This window comes from Nilaparvata lugens, chromosome 11, assembly GCF_014356525.2.
Source record: "Nilaparvata lugens isolate BPH chromosome 11, ASM1435652v1, whole genome shotgun sequence".
Lineage (NCBI taxonomy): Eukaryota > Metazoa > Arthropoda > Insecta > Hemiptera > Delphacidae > Nilaparvata > Nilaparvata lugens.
Genome location: NC_052514.1, coordinates 20,151,112 through 20,172,425, shown reverse-complemented (window position 1 = coordinate 20,172,425; position 21,314 = coordinate 20,151,112). Strand labels below are relative to the sequence as shown.

Below are 21,314 nucleotides of genomic sequence, written 5' to 3'. Positions count from 1 at the left end.
TGCTGTAAGAGACTGAACACGCGTCCAATTACTAATTCTCAATTGGCCAATCGCGATCTTCTTCCCAAATCGGCAGACATTCACATTCACAAAGATGTCCTTGGTTTATTATTTCGCAAAGATTACGATTTTACAGAGCAAAATACAAAATTACAAAGGATACAATTTTGAATAATATAGATTCTGCCTTTCTATGCTTTGATGCTCTCAAATTCTTCATTGGAGAGTTAATTCCTCCTATAATAACTCACTGAATCAATTACTTTACCTTCCAAGACGTGTCTTCCTATCATAATGATACAATTCAGACAGACTGTTTCTCTAGCATTGTAAAAGATGGACAGAAGAAAAAGTGGCTCTTTAACCATGAACGACATAGGCTAAGCCTATCATGTGAGGGACTGTCAGTCTATCCCTGCGTTCACAAAAAAGACCGCATTGATATTCCATATCAACGTCTTGGCATAGCATGAAACACAGCTTCGGCTGACAGCTTCGGCTTGAGATTTTACAATAAGTTGCCATTGGATATCAAATGTTGTGAAAATATTTTTATTTTAAAAAAGTTACTTTTTGAGTGGCTGGTTTTGAGACCTTTCTATTGAGTTTTTTCGATTCTACTTGATGCTATTCTACTTTGTGACTTTAAACTTAGTTACTGTTCAATTGTATAACTATGTCTTTGTCAATTACCTATACCACAGTAAAATGTATTTATTTATGACAGCCCAGGAATGTGGAGGGAGTCCGCTCCTGCGTCGTCCTATGCTCCCAGCATAGCCACAATCTCAAGACTGGGTGCATACCCTCTTAAAGTTGAGCAACTTTACTTCCGATCCATTGGTATTAATATAAAATTATTCAGTGAAACTTATTCGGGACTAGAATATGACTACAGAGGCTTAACTGTCCAGTGTTCAACAAGAGTAGGACTGGCATACTCACAGTCAAATATTACTTCAGTCTACTCATGGTGATCCATGTGGATTACAAATAGGCTGCACCCAAGGCTTCCACCTTGATCCTTCAGTATCTAGCAAAGAAATGGTTCTTATCTAAGCTTATTTATCTATTTAGTAGTTGGAAAACCAAATATACTTATAGTTGTAATAGTAACGAAAGCAAGCTGAGTTACAGCATAAAGCAACGAATATTAGCTAAACTTAAAGCAAACTTCTTCAGTAACATGAAACTTTTGAGAAACAGACTCATATTTTGTAGAAATACGAAACCAAAAATATAATATGAAAGTCCCAATCGACCTGTTGTAACGCATCGCTGTGAATCTTGGCCATCAACAAAAGAGACAAAAATCTCAGAAAGATTTATGATCCCGTTGAAGAGAGAGAAAGAAACTAATTTAAAGCTAGACACCTGGAATCTTTGATAAAGGCCGAAATAGTGTGAGATTTATAAAAGCACAACGACTCAGGTGGTTTGGATAGATGTGTAGAATGAATGAGAGCACAATGCATAAAAATATATTCAGAGAGAAGCTGGATTCAATAAATGAGAGAGAAGACCAAGAATGGGAATAGAGCGTGGAGATGAAGACCGGGAAGAGAACCGAATGACAGGGAGCAGATGACCGGGAAGAACAGCTACCTCTATTTAAATCAGAGACTGGGAGCTGTAGTGGAGGCTGCAAGAGCTCCTATTGGACTGTAGTGCTAAAAAGTACTTGGAATACGTGAATACTAGTGTCTCAGCCCTAATACTTTACTAATGATACGATAATAGTCAGCTTTCATCCGAGCCAAATAACCCTATTCCGTTTGATAATGATTCAACACAAGAACACGGCATGAATTTCCAGAATGTCAGGCAATAAACGTCAAGGTCGTTGAAGCAGTCGTCGAACGGTGCAAATGAGCTCTTAAAGATGTTCTTCACCAGTCTGATGGACCTGAATGGCAAGGTCTCAAATGAACTGCTTTTATTAGCTCAGCATCAGCATACTATTAAGGATCTTTAATTCACTTTTCAAAAGCCGACTGGTCTGATGAATATCAAGTTGGTTGACGAGTTCGAAAATTATTGTTTCACTGCTGGGTGTTAGCTGCAACTAGGTCACAGAATAATATAAGAGGTGCTTATTTTTTCTCTGTAGTTGAATTTAGATAAAAACTGGTTTGTTTCGAGTAGATCAAATTATGTCCATCCGAGCGTGAATCTTTACTTCACTCGGGTGACTTATCATTCATGTTACTTGCTTTTTATTATTTGTTGACTTGGATAACCTTGACAGTTGCGGTTTGTAATCTCAAATTAGGCACATCCATGTCAATTATTCATCCTTGTGCAGTTTGTCCGTTATTTTATCACCTTTTCAAAGTAATAACAATTTTTCATGTTCACTAGTTTCATTTTTTGTTCTGAATGTATCTACTTTTCTTTCGTCATATCTTTATTTGCTCATCTTATAAAATATTCACGGAGGTCCAGTAGTGATCTTTGAAAAGGCAACCTTTGCAAGTCATAACTTATGTTGTTGACAAGAACTAAAATTATACATTTCATCTCATAAATGTTGAACTTTGCATTTTCACTACCTCAAGAATCCAATAATGCTCACATAATTTTATGTTAGCGGAATTCTATCTTAGTTCAAATCTAACTCAGTTTTTCTACAGCCATCTCTTACTACAATGTTATCATTCTTCTTTATTGTCATGATAATTACTCTGTGATTGGTTTCATGTGAATTTTCAGTATTAAATCAATCATATTTTCTATATCGTTCACCTCTTGTGAAACAAAAAGATGAAGTCTTTCTATCTCAGTTGAGGAAGCCAGTCATTACAAAATACAGTTATTTTTGAGACAACTCCATGAATCAAACAAATGCGATATGAAGGGAAGAAAAAGCAGGCGTCCTAGTCCTAGTGCCCTAGGTAATTAGTAGTGTGCAGAGAGTGGCTTATTCACTCAATAGGGGACTTCCACCATGAGAGCCCAAAATCAGATCCACTATGGTCGGCATTCTTATTTTCCTGGGACAATACACCTCAAGCTCAAACTTCAAATGTTCCTAAATTCATATTCTTGTGAAATAAACCAACCTACACACTTCATCAACGTTCCAAACCTGTACAGAATGTGTTTCTACTCCGAGCCTTCAGTAGAGAATAACAATACCACATTCCCTCCCCAGTCATCACCCCAACTAATTCAAATTCCACTGGTTATATAACCGAGAAAACATAGAAGATCAAATCATTCATGGAAGACAGCCTGAAACGAAATTATTTTGCTATCAGACTAGCGTGATGATACCAGATAACTGCGGTACATTTCATGAAGTTGGCAACTGAGTCGGTCACGATTTGTTCGATTTGTTTCTATCGTGTCGATTGGGCAGATCAATGTTTGGATGTTCGACTAAAAGTTTTCCGAAGCTGAGAAGTGAAGAGCAGTGCACTGCACTCTGCCACTCCACGTAATTGCCTGATAGAAAGGTCTTTCTGGATCTGTGTTGTTACATTAGTTACTGGCCTGGCAACTAGTTGTTCATTATTTGTCGGCATGGTGTCGTGTTTCGTGAGTATTATTGATGGAACAGATAGATTCCTCGTTAATACTGCGAGAAAGTATGTACAGTACCTGATTCTTCCACTACATAGGTATACTGGAAGTCAAGCAGAGCTTCATTCTTTCACTATATAGGTATACAAAATGCTACTGAGTGGAGTTCTCCGTTTTATTGGCGTTATATTGCAGCAGATTGATCATTTCAGGTCATAGGTTGATCTCCTTCTATTCACAATAACTGAAGACTGAAGGCGTAGGGTGTTTGTTATCAATTTGACATTTAGTAATAATTAGACACTTTTATTATCATAGCACTCACACGTTTATTATATTATTTCCCTCGGTGATCCCCTCCAGAATCTATTGTAGGCTCACTATGTAAGCTACCATAAAATACCATGACATGATAACCACATATAACATTATTAAACGGTTACATTACATAGAGAGATGTAATAAATATATTGACTGATAATAAATTCAATGTGTTGTAAATCGATGAATTATTAATTTGTTCGCCAATGGAAGTCTTAGGCGGGGTTTACACTGGAGTGATTTTCCCTGGCAATTTGTTAGCCAAAAGTCATGATGTCATGATAGGTAGCTTGGTGTATGTTGAATAATCATAGCAATTCGATAAAATTTCAACCGATATATACTGAATTAACTTAATCTGTTAGGACACATCTCTTTCAATAGTTTTCAATAAATGAATTTGTTTATTCCAAAAATTTTCTGTAGCATATTCATCAAACAAACATAACATGTCAAACAAATTCTCAATATAATAAATTTAATATAGTGAGGAATTGAAGATAAGTAAACATTTAAGTTGATTAAACCAGTATTTATTTATTTATTTATTTATTAGATAGAGCGAACAATACAATAGTCGGAAAAGAAAAAACAGGCTATTGCCCAAAACTTCTTCAATTTCCTGATTTTGTCACAAATTGTCCAAATATTATGTAGGTTATGTTCACTTCAATTTCAACACCAAATCTTCAATATGAAACTATGAATCAGAATAAAACAAAGAATTTCAAATTTAGATAAATTGATAATGAAACTTCCGTTAAAACAAAAACCAAACTTCAAATATTCACAAAATATAGAATGAATAGTATTGAAAGAATTACAACTTTTCAATTTTAATGGACTATATCTTATAAATTGTTTTAGATCCATTCCATCTCTTCGAGATAATACAGTAATTTGATCGGCCATTGGATTTTATTAGTGAACATTACTTTCTCTAATGACGTAATAGCCAGTGAAGCTCATAAGTTCATGCTACACATTCCCAAATAAGGTGTTGTTTGTTTCTCACACGATTGATTAATTATCATTCTCATTAGGCTTATCAATCGAAAAAGAGCATCAACTACATTCTAATACCTTCTAGTCAATAATATCTCCTCTAATAACGTTTCTATATCCATCATAATGAAAGATACAGTAATCTAGACACAAATAGGTTGACTCATCTCATGTATAGATCATGAGAGGAATTTAAAGACATTTGAAATTTAATGAGGAATATGAATTGTAGTTTATAAATTTAAGTACATTGTCTCTCTTCTTCTCACAATATTTCATTCCCTCTCTTTTTTTATAGAATTAAAAAAATGCATCTTGTTTCTCATCATCAGATTGAATTCTCTATTCCTTTTCAACCAATCGAATTTGTCCACTATCTCTCTCCAATTTAAACGCACCCACTAGTGTTTAAGCAATTATTATCAGAACTGCTGTCTCATAACTCATGTCGGTTCCCAGGTATCGTCGCAATAAAAAATAATTAATAATTTTCAAGGATGGCACAGTATTACAGAGTGTTTCGTACACATTTAATTTGGACTAGCCTACCACACAGAGTGGGACAACAGTGAAAGGTAGCCTGGATTTTTAATTGAAGGAGGATCGTATTGCATTCCATAAGACTTGAACACTTCAGGATATGCTAGAGCCATATTCTGTGAGTGAAATTCGACTGTCACTTTTTGACTCTCTCTCACCCCCAAATTCGGTCAGCCCCAATAAGGTAATGGAAAGCTAATAAGCAGATGACATTATGAGATACACTGCAATTATTATATCCGTGACTAAAATACTTTCAGAAGTATTTTCGAACTCCTTAGACATCTTCTTCTTCCTCCTTGCCTTTTTCCCATTATTTGGGGTCGGCTCTTCTTGATCTAAGTCTCCAGTTCGAACGATCCTGGGTCGTCTGATTTGTCAGGTCCAACTGCTTCATATTTTTATGAACTAAACCTAGCCATGTGAGACGGGGTCTGCCTCTGCCCCTCGGCTGTGTCTCCATATCAACTTCTTAGACATCATCAATATCAATGATTGGTTCTAAGACTCTAGGGCCGGTTTCCGAGCTCGGGATCTATAAGTTCTGGACTTACAGAGTCCAGGACTTAAATAAGCTCTTGGGTCTAAATTGACTTTCTGAGTCACGATTTTATCTTCTAAACTCCGGGGTCTATTAAGTTCTCGATTTATTCGAGTCCAGGACTTTAACGCAGTAAACATGGGGGAAATTCACAATATTTTGCTGTTGTATTGTTGGCATTATAGCAAAACGGAAACAGCTGATTGCAGCGGGATAATTCAAATGAGCGTGCTCTCCAAACTATTTTGCAAAAATACGTTTCGATTTCTTTTTAGGCCTATTCAAAGCAAAACCTTTGAAAGGTGAATGAATAAACATTTCATTTTACGTTATGCTATTATTGATCATTGATCCTAACCATTGATTTTGGAATAAAAGTTTCAATAGACTATTGAGTTTGAAAACGTATTTGTTTTGAAAAAACCTGGAATAATTTATTATTGTTATATTATTATTATTATTATTATTATTATTATTATTATTAATATGTTGAATATGACATTCAGATTGAAATATAAATTCCAAGGCAATCCTTGTATTATTTTTCTTGAACATTTTTAGGTTATGTCAGTCGTAAAATAAGGTTGGCTTTTACGCATAATTCTGATACAATTTTATTCCAAAACGAACTTGCAAGCTATAAATTATAAATTTAGATGGACTAATCCAAATAATTTTAGGTATTCCATGACATCTATTTGTCTCCAAAACAATAAGCTATCTACTCCAAAACAATAACTGAATTGTGTTTGCTGAGTTAAGTCTAGAACTTGTATTTAAACCCTACCCCAGTCGAGGGTTTTAAAATCACGTTGTTTCAAGTCCTGGACTTAACGATTTTTAATAAATAAACTTTAGAGTCTATTTAAGCCCTCGACTACGTTAACGCTCTGACTCGGAAAGCCAATTTTCTGACTCCAGAGTTTAAAGCCAGTTAAAGTCTAGAACTTAGCTTAATCCCGAGCTCGGAAACCGGCCCTAAGTGTAGATTTTTGTTGCTATTCAAAATAACATGCATACTAATCAGTCTTTTTAGAAAACAATCCTATTCTAGAATTACCAGAGTCTGTTGTGGTTGAGAGTCAACTTATTCAAGGATTCTTCCATATGGGAGGGAGGGAATCGTGAAAAGTTTCAGTAAAACTTCTTCATTCCACTATTATTCGAGATTTTTAGTTTCACGTGAATAAACTTCTTTGTATGTGTAATGTAACAATTCCGACTCCGAGGATAACGCATAGACTATTATACATTGAAAATATGGATAACTCAAACCTGAAAAAGTAGGTTTCCTATGTTTAATGGAATCATTTCACTTTTATTCACTTGAAATGCTAAGTAGACCAAGTATCTCCAGACATGCATTTTCTAAGAGTGTAGTCTCATCAAAAGTTGTTACTTCACTGACTGAATTATTGCGGAAAGGTATTGAATGCATAATGGTACTTGCACTCCATGACTTGAAACGAATTCAGAAGAATCATTGAGAATTATGGATGTTCGAATTATTATAACGATGCTCAAACGTTCCAATTGAAGATCCTGGAGTGAAAGGATGATTTCAGTTTTTAGTGATGTTGTTAGCATTAACAGACTGGAAAATAGCTCACGATTTGCATCAGCTAATGGAAGAAGAGCGAAGATCTGCTCATATTTCCTATTACAAATCCTTCTGACCTTTTTTCTTTCCGTCCTTGAACAAGCTCTAGGATCCTATAGATTCTATCTGACTGATAATATACTGTGGAATGTCCGGGAAGTGAATGAGTGTGTTATTCATTTATTCTTTGATTGTTATAAACGTCGATAGTCTGACGGAGAGCAGCCGTAAAACATATGGGAATTAGTTTGAGTTTGAGCAGATCCTTGTGCAAACCACTACTGCGATTCGCTTGACAGCGACATCGAAGATTTCAACCATTTAGCGATGGCTTAAAACTTCTCCTGCTCCCGCCGCCGACATGCGAATCGCAGAGACGAATTCAAATGACCTTTCCTGTGAAAAGGTAAAGATAAAGGCGGATTTTAACATATCAGTATCACTAAATGTGTCTGTTGAGTGGAGATATACTGGTATAGTGCAGAGTGCAGATATTCTCAAGAGTTCTAATAGTGGGACTATTGCCACTCAGCTCGGCCCAGCGAGTATGAATAGTCCCATTAAAACTTATGGGAATAATAATATTCTCACTGATACTGTTGGAATGCACCTACAGACGTTGATGTTGACAATACCAATATATTTGTTTTAAATCAATTTTAATTTAAAAAAATAAATACATTCAAATATAGTGGTATTGACAACATCATCGTCTTATTCTTTAGATTATGGGGAAATACTACAACATCTTCTCCCATACAATCAAATTATCTGACAAACTCTTCAGTATTTTTCAGATATTACACAGCATAATATTGATTTTGAATTGTGAGGGAAATCTCGAACGATTTTTCAATCTTCAGATTCTCAATAAAACATAGCTGATGAATGATCGTTCATTGACTGGATTTGGGGCAACACAAAGATAAAATAATTAAATTTCATTCGTAGTTTCATTTTTATTTCCACTTTAAATTATTCGTGGATCGGGTCATGAGCATAACATAATATTCTCTTTATATTGAAATATTGAATATCCCAGCTTAATATCTGTTGTCAATAGATATTCGTTTGAATTTTTGCAGTTGACAGCTAACTCCGGGTAATCTTGTTCTATAAATTCATGGGTACAAGCCAAATTTCACTATTACTGACTGGCCTATTATAAAAAAGTATTAGGAAGTAAAGATAACAATACAGGTCTAGTAAATAAAAGCACAGTAATGGTCTGGAAAAAACATTCTAGGAGTTATTTACTGATACGAAACCTCTTTCATTCAACCACCATTGAAATCAGACAATCCTCTTTGAAAATAGAATAAAATAGTAGCTTTTTCTTCGAAGAGAGTTTAAATGATTTGAAGGATAATTCAAAATTCCACAAGTTGACTTTCTAATAAGCACTTTTCTTACTCCTCCAGTGTATAAATCTCCCTATTTTTCCAGTGTACACAATGCACAATACGGTTACTATACAGAATCAATGTCTCAACAACATGATTTATCAAGAAAACTCATTTCATCGACACTCGATAATGTTCATTTCTAGTTCTGCATTGTTCTTCAGCCTTGTGAGTGCAAAAAAGTATGAGTTTGAAATAGTTCAATTACTCTCCCAAACAATAACGAAGGATTCAACTACCTGTTATCGTGAATATTGCAAATGCGAATCTTTGTCAAAAGAAATCTTTTGTTAGAGTTTTCTTGGAGTTGTTCAGCCTTAATTTACACCAAATCGATAGTTTTCGTTCAATGACACCTTAACGATAGATTACACTATAACCTGTAACGATTACTGACAGGCCTAATATAAAAAAGTATTAGGAAGTAAAGATAACAATACAGGTGCACCCAACAAAGATGTCTAGTAAATAAAAGCACAGTGAATTGAGAATTAAAAGTGCGTGCTCATTGAAAGTAGGTTGAACGTTAAATATTTATAACCTATTCTGAGGCACAATGCCAGGTTATGTTGAGCGTGATATTGGTGCAAAATGATGTCACTCCACAAATGGGCTCGTCACGTTCGTGGCAATTGAGTCATCAATGATATGTGAGTCAGGAAGTGGGGAGAATAGCACTCATTGATTGATATATTGAGGTTTGATTGGGAAATATGGTGTTTGTTTGTGAAGTATTCACTAACTGGAGGGGAAGTATTCCTTCATCACAGTGTTCGTGAAACACTGAGAAATGATGCATGGATGAAGAATCTGATATGAAGAGTAATCATTTATCTGATATTTTTAGGGCTCTTTGATAACTTTCATCGAAATTACAAAAAATGACCATTGAAGATGCATATTGTTGAGTCCCTTGGTGGTTTAGAATATGCAAGAAGCAATACATTTTTAATATAGTTTTTATATTGTTGATTTTATTTAGTTGTCAAACATCAAATCGGCAAGAAACCGTTTTCTGATTGGATAGATCAGATTATATAGAATATTTTAACCCAATTTGGGTAGAATAAAGGAGACGGGGCCGCGCTTCCTGTGCACTGGGCTGTTGTTGTTCCAAAAAGATGCATCGACTAGCATACTTTATTGTCGTCTGATTCCGCTTCATTACTCATTAGTGGCCCCGTATGCTTTCATGAAGGCAATTCTAGCTGGTAGCTGGTAGCACCAACTCATCCATTACTTTGTACCTTACATCTGTTATTAACTTTTAAACCTGAAGTTCTGCTATGGAATTCAAAATGTGAGCTCCTTTTCTTATTTTCAGCCATTTCAATACCTGAATTCCCACTTCTACCTTCTACCACGGAATAAAGAAGAACTCTTGTTCTTCATTTCTACTTATTCAAATTGGAACAAAAATGTAATATTATATCTATAAATCAATGTACGAGAGGCATACCCAATTTATGTTGTTGTTGCGCATGATGGAATTCAAGACATAAATCTATGTATTTATAAATGTTTCTCATAAATCTATCAAGGTTTAGGTCACTGGTCAGCTGTTCGGTACACTTTTTTTATTATTTAAATTGGATAATCTTCTTCAATAATTATAATTATAAGAGTGAGAAAAAGTGCAAACTGAAATTTTTAAGTGGTCTAATAAGCGAGTTATGGGTTGTTGAAATGCTAACTTTCCAGATTCCGTTTTCTTTCCAGATCATAAACGGTTTCGAACATACTGTTAGAACTTCTCTTAAGAATTCAAAAAATGTACCTTTCCAAACTAAAACATTTTATTCCCCATATCGTTCATAAATGAAAAGTAACATTTTTTTAAATTTGATTACTTGTTTATTTTGACATAAATCGCGAAAATACCCATATTAGAACAAATCCAATGATATACTGAATGTATTGAAAAAAACTCCAATGGAAAATGCGAAACCCTTTATGATCTGGAAAGAAAACGGAGTTTAGCACTTCAACAACCCATAACTCGTTTATTAGACCACTTAAAATTTCAGTTGCCACTTTTTCTCACTCTTATAATAATCTTAACAATTATATTGAAGAATATTATCCAATTTAAATAAAAATAAAAAGGTGTACCGAACAGTCTTAACAGAAATGTTTCATCAGTTTGTATTGTTATGGCACTTCAAATATTTTTGAATTTTGTCGTTGGAGAAATTTTCAATTCCATTTCACGCGATTTCAGATGTTAAAAACCAAAGACGGTAACTGAAATTAGTCTACATACGAATGTTATCTCAATTAGATGATGTTACTCCTTTCTAGAACGCTCAATATTTAACCTATCTGATCTGCCTGTAAATTAGAAAGTAAACTCTTCCTGCATCGGCGAGTACATCTCGAGTAGATGTCATAAGTGATGCAGAGAGGTATAAAATTGATGCACCAAATAAGATATCTGGTGAAAATCTTTGGTGGTCGGCAAATGCCAGGCGGCCACTTAATAAGCGAGGCGATTGAAATCTGCTGAAAGAACGCTCCTCTGATTTGGTCCCTTCTATTGAAAGTTGGGTGAGAGGAATGTCTTTAGGATACAAACGCTAACGCTAATACAGAGACGATCAATACCCCAGGGCCCAACTCGACAAATAATATCTTACGCAATGGATAAAGAAAGCGTATTCCAGGGTCCCAAACTTATGAAAAATAATTCACTGTTGATGAGCCGGTAATGCTGTCTAGCCGCTGGCGGTACTTTTCAACTGAAAACCGACCCACGTTCTTACCATATTCATTTATCTTTTTGAGGAAGATTGTTGAAGTCAATCAACAACAGAGAAAGAAAGGATTGTCTGGGAATTTGAACAGTTATTTAGATGGGATTGTCTCGTTCTGCTGTATAAGGCGAAGGAACAATTTGTTGGTGCTCGTTCTTGATTGATTGCTGAGAGTGTTTTTGATTACGGAAGACGACAGAGGTGTGGCCAAGATTTTGTCAGTATTATGGGTCAATTTTTTTACCCAATTCAGTCTTCTGTCATTCTTGTCTTCTTCTTTTTCTTATACATAATTATCTTCACTCATATAATATTATATTTGATGAAGTTTTCGAATAAAATAATAATAATAATATCGTGTGACCTGGCTGGCTCAGGTCTGGTGTCGGAGTTTTCAGGTGGCAACTGATCAACTAAAATAGTTTTCGAATTATTGGTGTAACACGTATCAGATCGGGATTACAATGTATAACATTGAAAAGTTACATAGGTTAGAGTATACTTGGAGACATTCTCATGATAGAAGCATGAATCATTGATCAGCATGAATGTTATTGTAGCTTGAGCCATCATCAATAAAGAAGAGAAACCATTTCATAGTATCTTACTGATAATTAGTCTCTAGTTCCACATCTTCGATTTTGACTTGTAGGCCTATCTTTTATGGATTCATTTCCATGATTTCACTTCAAAACTGATGAAATTTTGAATGTTAGTCACCGTCTATTGTTGACCTATTTATATATGTGACTTCAATGAACTTGTTCGGTAAGGAAATTCCTGGGGTTCCTCTGTTTCACAGGTATATTTCTACTTATCAGTAGCATAAATTTGTTCTGTATACAGTATCCTCAATTTATTATTCTTGTCTTCCCAACGCAATCATTATGGTTCAACTCACTAAGTTTCCTATTTATTCTCGATTGATTATTGATGGTAAAAGGATCTTGCTCTGCTTACATTTCTGTTCGATTTAAATACCTAAGAATGATAAATATCAAATAGCTCTTCTTTTGACGATAGAGGATAGTTCTATCCACATTTATATTAGATTATTCATTATTTATTATTTACTATCCTCATCTATTGTTTCATATGATTATAGATTGGAAAGATCCATGCAGCTATATACATTTCATGAAATTAATATAATAATTATTAATTTACCAACTCACCCATATTTTCCATTTGATCGGTTAATTCAGTCACTGTTGTGATCTTTTAAAACTAGCGATCCAGACTCTCGAATAGACGTGATCAAATCAGATGGCAGGACCGGTTACAAAATTGTAAGTTGAAGAATAAATCACAGATCACAATATGTATGTGAAAGTAGAGTAAGGCGCATACAGGAAGGCTATTGAAAACGCGGCTGTGTGAAATCTGAAAGAGTAATCTTTGTTGCGATTCAGAAATTCCGATTCGATGCCATTGTCTGTGGTTGGATCGAAAAAAGGAATCGCCGATGACAGAAGTAATTAATTAAACGTTCAATTGCTCTCACACAAGAATAACTCACGCCTTTTACCAGCAGGATTGTCTGCCTCGCTGGTTGCTGCAATTTTACATAACGCTGAATTATTCATTGGAGTTCAATGTTCCTGTTTAATGGGATGAATCGATGGGGTCACATAGAAGAGCAGCCACTCTTTAATGGCGGCTTATTTGGTGAAAAGGCTCGTGCTAAAAGAATACCGCAACCGCTAAAATTTATTGTTTATCAATATTTATGAAGGACTCCCCAATACTGGTTGTGTGAAGCGCTCATTTCCTACTTTAGAAACTGTTGAATTATAATGAGGGCTAATGTGAAATATTATAGCCATTATTGACATGTTCACTACTGGATAATTATGTAATTCCATTGTTTTTTTTCAGGTCACCAATAGCGCTGCTTCTCAGCCCTTTTAAGGTTCAAGTCACCATCTGTGTTCACACATCTTTCAAGGTTTTGAGGAAAAATTGCCAGTTTAGTATCTACCTTCTCAATTAATCCTTATCAACTCCCTTCTGAGCAAAAATATGTGGAAGTATTCTTATAGAGCGGATTCCCACATATCAGCATCAGTAAAGAGTCAGAGTCAGTGACCATTACAGTGAGCATATAATCCCTAATCCCATAAATGAGTTCTAATGGGACTATTGCCACTCAGCCTGGCCTGGCTAGTATGAAAAGTATAATAACAACTTATGGAAATAATATTGTCACTGTACCAGAAACGTTCACTGATACTGGTATCTGGGAATTCGCCTTTAATCATCCATAGAAAAACACAATTATCAAATCTTACTTTATTCTAATAGAATAGTGAAACATATTCAATTCGAGAAGTGGTTGTCCCAATAGTTCAAGCCGTTCCTAATTGCTGTAAAAAGACTAAAAATAAACTTTTTACTCGAGATATTTTTCAAAGTTTTTTAAATTTTTTCATAAAATATCAATTTTTAGGATAGTTATTCAATTTACTAAAAATAACCAAAAATAACTTTTAGTTGAGTTATTTTTGGTTAATTGAATAACTTTTCCAAAAAATTATATCTTCAGAAAATTTTTGTTTTACTATATCAATAATACCATGAATAATCCATCCTCCAAATCTCATGGATTTATATCGTATCGAATTTTAAATGTCCCAAAAATTCAAACTTCAGTCGCTCATATCTCAAAAAGTAATGATCGGAAAAAAATGTTTTCCTGAGAAAACTTTTTCATTTAGCTAATATTTTTAGCTAATATTCATAGCTTGATGATATACAAATCGAAAAACTTTTAAAAATATCACGAGTAGAAAGTTTATTTTTAGCCTTTGCACAGCTTTTTAAGATTAGATGAGCACCATGCTTTCAGCGATCTCAGTGAAAAGAATTGATATTTGGGGACTCTGATTACTCTGCTGATAAATAGTAACCAGCATCAGAATCACATTGTGGTGCATTTGTAATGACCTTAAACATTTGTCTCTCTCATTCACTGAATTCACAAGAGTTTCATGAATACTCCATGCATTTATATAGGCCTACCATCGATAAAATGTGATCGTTTGTATTCCTAATAATAGCGTTTATCACTGGGTAATGGGAATTAATCAATGTACTGTATCTTGAATCACAGTTTAACTAGTAGCTACTAACAATCCGAAAACACAGCTTATAGAATACTTTGTACTCGTGAGTTCATCAGTTTGCACTCGAAGAATTCAAGCAGTTTACAGGCCTCACCTCTCAATAAGTCACCTGTGCCAAGAACCTTTGTTCGCGAGCTGACTGACCTATGGCTGGCTGTTTTATCACCAATTTCATAATTATGGCCAGTATAGTTCCAATGCAATGAAGACGATTCATTCGCCTTTTATTGTCCGACCCTCCACTGCACTGACACACTTACTGATTGCCAACTGTAAATCTTGCACTTCACTTGCGGCTACATAATAGTTGTTAGGTACATCTACATTGATTGATAGTCAGCATCGGTTGAATGGAAAACATTGATGTTCTATAGAAGGAATACTGCCAGTTAAAAGTTAATCTAACTTTATCAATGCACCTCTGCTTTGCCTTCCATTATGCATTCTGCCAGCATTCTTGTTCTCACGGATCGAGTGGTATGTCCGTCCGCTCAGATTGGGTAACGCACACTTATTGATAAACGCTTCATGAACTTTGAATTCCACGTCTATGTTGAGAGTAATAACCGAGTAATCGTGCCAAATATCGATTTCAAATTGACCAAGGAAATCAAGTATTACTGTGTATTGATTATGAAAAAGTTTTAATTTTCCGAGATTGTTCAGCCCTTTGGCTACAGAAATAAGTCAAGAGCTACGAAAGTGTTTAATTTTCGAAGTTGAGATGATTAGTAGTCAACACAATAACCCTAAGTAACTGTATACTGCATTAATTTGGGTTGTATAACATTATTGAGATTATAAGTTGGGAAAACTATAAATACTTAAGTGGAGTTTCTGTGTACACTACTACAAGATGACACAGAATAATGGAAATTTGAAAAAAAATCAAAAGGCATGGAAATTGTTGTGAAGGAGAAAAATAATTTCATTTAAATGTTAGAGAACTTGTTTAGCGAGGTAGGCTCTAATCACGCTCAGATTGTATAAGTGACATGCTCTCAGTATTTTTATTAATTTGGAAGCTTCCAAAAGTCTCTGTTCATCTTTCATGATTGACTATCTCACTTTTATCAATCACAGACAAACTTCTTCTATCGGCATCAACTTGAGAAAAAATGCATTAAATACAGTGTATCTGTGTGATTATTTTACTAGTGTTGAAGTGTATTAATGAAATGTTGTTTATTCACTTATGTAGTCAGTTATATAGCTTGTAGCAAATTACACTAGGTTAGCTAAAAAGCTCTCCAATGAAGCTAGCTGCATGGGAAAAGAGCAGAATCCAATGAGAGCTGCTATTTCCCTAATCACTTCATCATACAATGGAATACAGTGAATCCTAATCCAATTAATTTCAACGCACCATATCAACACAATTTGGAGTGCCTATCTCATTCCACGAATAATTCACGGGTATGTTGCAGACTAGCATACAACGTGTTTATCGAATATATTCATCTTATAGAGTGGAAATGAATGCAATTATTGATATGTATCCTTCCGTATTCTAATGATCTCTCACATGCCCAAATTATTAAAAGAAAATTAATCGCCATCATCAAAGCAAGAAAGTAATAGCCTTGTTAAGCTTCAGTTGGAAAGGTTGAATTAAAATATATTTGAGTAGCCGTTTTTATAGCGAGCTTTATTAATCGCTTGTCATTCGTAAATTTTAGCAACTCATTTACATCATTATTTAATACGCAGCGGGAGGTTTTGTTATATTTGATGTAACAAGGCTATTCTAATCCAAATTCCAGTCATGTTAACATATTTCATTAGTCAAAATTACAAATGGAAGCCGAGGTTTTGTTTAATATTTCGTAAGAGTCGATGATGAATATTTGGCACTCATATATTTTTTGTTAGAGAAGGGAAGGGCTGTTGATGACTCAAAACCCTCTATCAATATCTTAATAACATACTTTTTATATCGTACGATAATTAATATCACAGAATCAAAAGTATCTATAGTACAATAGAAAACTCGTATTGAACTCATTTTTCATCAGGAAATTTTCATGGGGGCTTCTACTAAGGAGGCTAATAATTTCAAGATTCTCTTCCTCATCCAGTTGAGTTATTCCTTTAGGTACAGAACACATTTTATTCTCTCAATGATATTAAGAAATGTTGGAAGTGGAGGATGATCAAAAGGGTAGAAAAGGAATTCTATAACTATTTTTAGGATTTTTGACCTGGGCATACTAATGTATAAATTCAAATTTATTCCACACTTATAAATACATATAAAACATAAAACAAAGCTCAACATGACAATACAATCCAATCAAAATGTAATAATAATGACGGTAAGTGAAAAAAGCCACTGGCATAAGATGACTCTTGTTCGTCAGTGGGAGTAGGAGATAAGTTTATCATACGCTTAAGCTGTTTTAAATTGAGTTAGCACAGAAGCAAATATATAAACAGAATAGAAAATAATAAAACTAAGTTTTTTATTCAATAAACGGAGTTTTTTATTTAATAAATTGATTAGTTATAGCATAAATCACAGTCTATAGACTCATGAACCTTCTATATCCTTCATGATCTTTTAGATATTTTTATGGGCATTAGTAATAGAGGGAAAACCGAGACTATGTGAATAAATTTGGTCAATAGTTAAAAGGATAGTTGAAGACATGTCTAGTCTTGCAGTCGGAGGGGATCAGGAGGTAACTGATAAACTAGCTCACAAATAGGTCTACATTTCCATCAAAGGAAAAACGCGATTTATGGTAAACATCAATCACTACCAATTAGATTAAGGTCTCCATTATTCCAATGGACTCTCAATCCAAAATGTACATTCCATCACATCTATTCTTAACTTTATGATGTTTATCTCTAGATCTACAATCTCTAATATACGAGATCATCTTGTATCCTACTTAATTCTAGTCTTCTTTCTTCTTCCTTTTTGTGAATCTTGTATCCTACTTAATTCTAGTCTTCTTTCTTCAATGATGTAATCTCGAGACAATTTTTTACTCTCAAGGTCGATTCAAATTTGTCAACATAACTGCCTCCAATTTAAAGATGCACTATTCCTCTTTGAACCAGTTACTTCGCTGCTACCTCACATTGCTTTTCACCAAATTATACAGATAATTAGTCTACTCAAATTATTCCATCTAATTGCATATCTCTTCAAAGTTTCTATTTCCAGGTCACTTCTTTGCGCGTTTTAAAACGCAACAATTTTCTTGTGTCTTCCATAATTGCCCAGACTCTTTAGTGAGATTCGCTTTAAACAGTCAGCATTTGTTGAGTGAAAATCATTTATTTCGTTTATAAGAAATTCTGACAGTATCAAGTGAATTTCACTCTGGAAACGTTTTATTTGCGGTACATTACCTATGTACACCTGCCTGAAACTATGAAAGCAGTATCTAGCATTGTGCCAACACAATTGTCTACTGATGATGGATATTAACGTTGAACTATCCATGCGCATGCGCAACATTACAACGATCCATAAGTGCAATTACAACAGATTTTCTTCGGCTCTCCAAATCATTAAATTATCTTTAACCTTCATTCATCTTCGATCTTCCTTTCTGACTGGAGAGAGAGAGAGAGAGAGAGGGAGGGAGAGCTCTTTATCCATTGACACCTCGCCGTTCACATTATTATTTTCATTGTCATCATTATCTTACATTATCTTATTGTTCGTATTATTCTCAAGTATGTTGATGTATTTTCGATAGATATAACAATAAATCGCGTATTGATGGGTTTCTGTTTCACAGATAAGGAAGAGACTCTTTAAATAGACCCAAAATTTATGTTGGTTTGAGTTTACCTTGAGGTAAGGTATTACCTTGTCTATACAGTACTATAGTAAAATATTATGAATGTATTCTTATTTCAGTTCTTTATAATTTGAAAGATTGGTGTGTTAGCTCAGTTTCCTGTAATAAAGGAATACGCTTGGTTCTCTCATGAAAGGGTGACCGCCTGTTTGTGAGCACTACAATAGTGTGAAGTTACAGTTTAATCATTACTACATTGTAGTAATCATTTGTCTCTGGCACTACCAGCTCAGTCCATAATAATATTGAATAGTGGTCTGTGAGGATAATTTTATGTGAAACAGAAAGACAATATAAGAGACCAAGATTCTCCCCCCTCCCCCTTAAACAAAAAAAAATATATATATAAACAAGTGATGAAATCCGAATATTTTTTAGACCATTTCACGATTGATTTCACGAACCAGAATTATATATTGCTGTATCGAAGCCACTGTATCTTATATGAGAGCTGATAACCGAGTTTTATAGCAGGAATACATTCAATTATTCTTAGTTTGGAAGAAAAAATAATCATTGATAGTTATTATCAAACGAAAATCCAAATTAAATGCTGTAAATCACCTCGAAGACATCTGCTACTGCAAATATTGACAACAGGGTAAACAGCTAGATGAAAATTCGATGAGCGCTACTATTCAAAAAATCTGGTGTGGCGCACTCACACAACTTTCCTTGCCGTTATGAAAATTGATCACCTGACGCTAGTGTCTCCGCGCATCACAAGTCTACTATTCAAAGATTTGAGCCAGCTGGTGACAGGGCAATAACGCTGGAGACACATGAAGTCTCCTATCTCTTCATAGTGAATCATTCAATAGAATCAACAGTTGCCAACAGTTTGCTATTGGATAATCACATTTTCTCGAATTTCGAGCTTATTTCTAATTTTAGGTGAAAATGTTACTGAACATTAATTGTAGAGATTCTGATGCTCAATCTATTCCACACGAAATTTTTCGTTTAATTTATATCTGAGACCTGATAATTGGAAATCTAAAATCAAACTTTGCATAGATGGGGCGGAGCTCCTGAAATTTTTACAGATATGGGACTTGTGGCAGTTGATAAAGCTCATCAATGACTATTTTAGGTATGAATTTGATCAAAATCGTTGGAGCCATTTTCGAGAAAATCGTGAAAAACCCTGTTTTTGACAACATTTTCGCCATTTTAGCCGCCATCTTGAATTGCATTTGATCGAAATTGTTCGTGTCGGATCCTTATATTGTAAGGACCTTGAATTCCGAATTTCAAGTCATTCCGTTAATTAATTGGGAGATGAGATATCGTGTACACATACACTCATACACAAACACACACACACACATACAGACCAATACCCAAAAACCACTTTTTTGGACTCATGGGACCTTGAAACGTATAGAAATTTAGAAATTGGGATACCTTATTTTTTTCGGAAAGCAATACTTTCCTTACCTATGGTAATAGGGCAAGGAAAGTAAAAAGAGTTTGATTGGTCTCGAACCCGAAGCCTTTCATTTATGAATCGCGCGGGCTACCAATTACGCTACGGATCCACTTGAAGAGAGCTCTGTTCGGTTGGGATTTTATCTTTGCGCGAACTTCGAATCACAATATGAGTAAATTTGTTTTAATTATTAAAATTAATTGAAATGAAAATGGACCAACATCCATCCTCGATAAATTAATATTTTTTATGCAAAATTTCAAATTTCTTCAGGGGGATGGACTTGAGGGGGTAGTCAACCCTATTTTTAATATAAGTCTACTTCTAGAAAGAGAAAAATAAGTCTACTTCTTCTACTACGGTCAGCTAGGATTATCCTTCTAGTTTACAATGACTTTGTAACCCTAGAAGGATAATCCTAGCTGATTTTCTAGTTGACCACAATTGCGAACTTTTGCGAAAAAAATGGTTGCCCGTGAGAAGAATTTTTCTCAATCCATGTCATGGATTAAAAATGAAATAATGTATTCCTCGAAACTTACCAAATGCAGTTCACAGCAATCCAATTACTGACGGTTATATTCCAGACTGCAGAGCAATAATATTGTTTACAAACCAGTCGTCACTGTACAACCATCCGGAAATCACTTGTCACGTGATAACAGAAATAACCGTACGGAAAACAAACGATTACGCGCCGTTATTCAACAACCGAAGTCGTGTGTGGATCGAAGACGGGCGGGCGAAGCGCGCCACGCGGATGCTCTAAGCTAGAAACTGGCAGACAATACGATAATCCTCGCGCTTCCAGCTGTGGGAGTCGAATGACGCAGACGCTCCGCAATCCGCAACTAACCTGGATGATAGTTTACTTGCGCTTGTTGCCGGTTGCTAGGCAACGGCGAGGAAGAGCATCAACACAAAGGGAAGGAGTGAAGAGTCCCGCTTGAAGTGGGGGTCCGTGAGATTGGTCACCTCGTGACCTATCGAGGAGTATTGGGTGATTGAGGACAGCACCATCTATCAATGTCACTAGCTTGAGGTACTTCATGGGATAGTTTCAATGAATTAGAATAGTAATAGAGTTGTAGAAGGTTGAGTGGATGAGAGCATCTTCAAGATCCGCTTGATAAAGGCTCATCTTATTTCCAATGAGTAAAATGTTATTGTATTATTGAATCCACCTGATACAGGATGCATTCATAATTAAAATGTTACTGTATTTAAAGTGTGGCACATTCGCTTTCG

General features: G+C 34.9%; 1 long non-coding RNA gene across 1 annotated transcript in view; it reads right to left on the bottom strand.

The window, feature by feature from the left end:
* Positions 1–20,921, bottom strand: part of LOC111056338 — a 75,826-nt gene extending 54,905 nt beyond the window's left edge. The window contains exon 1 of the long non-coding RNA XR_005572479.1: positions 20,609–20,921. This is a non-coding gene — a long non-coding RNA (uncharacterized LOC111056338). The remainder of the gene's footprint in view (positions 1–20,608) is intronic.
* Between the last annotated feature and the right edge of the window lie 393 nt (positions 20,922–21,314).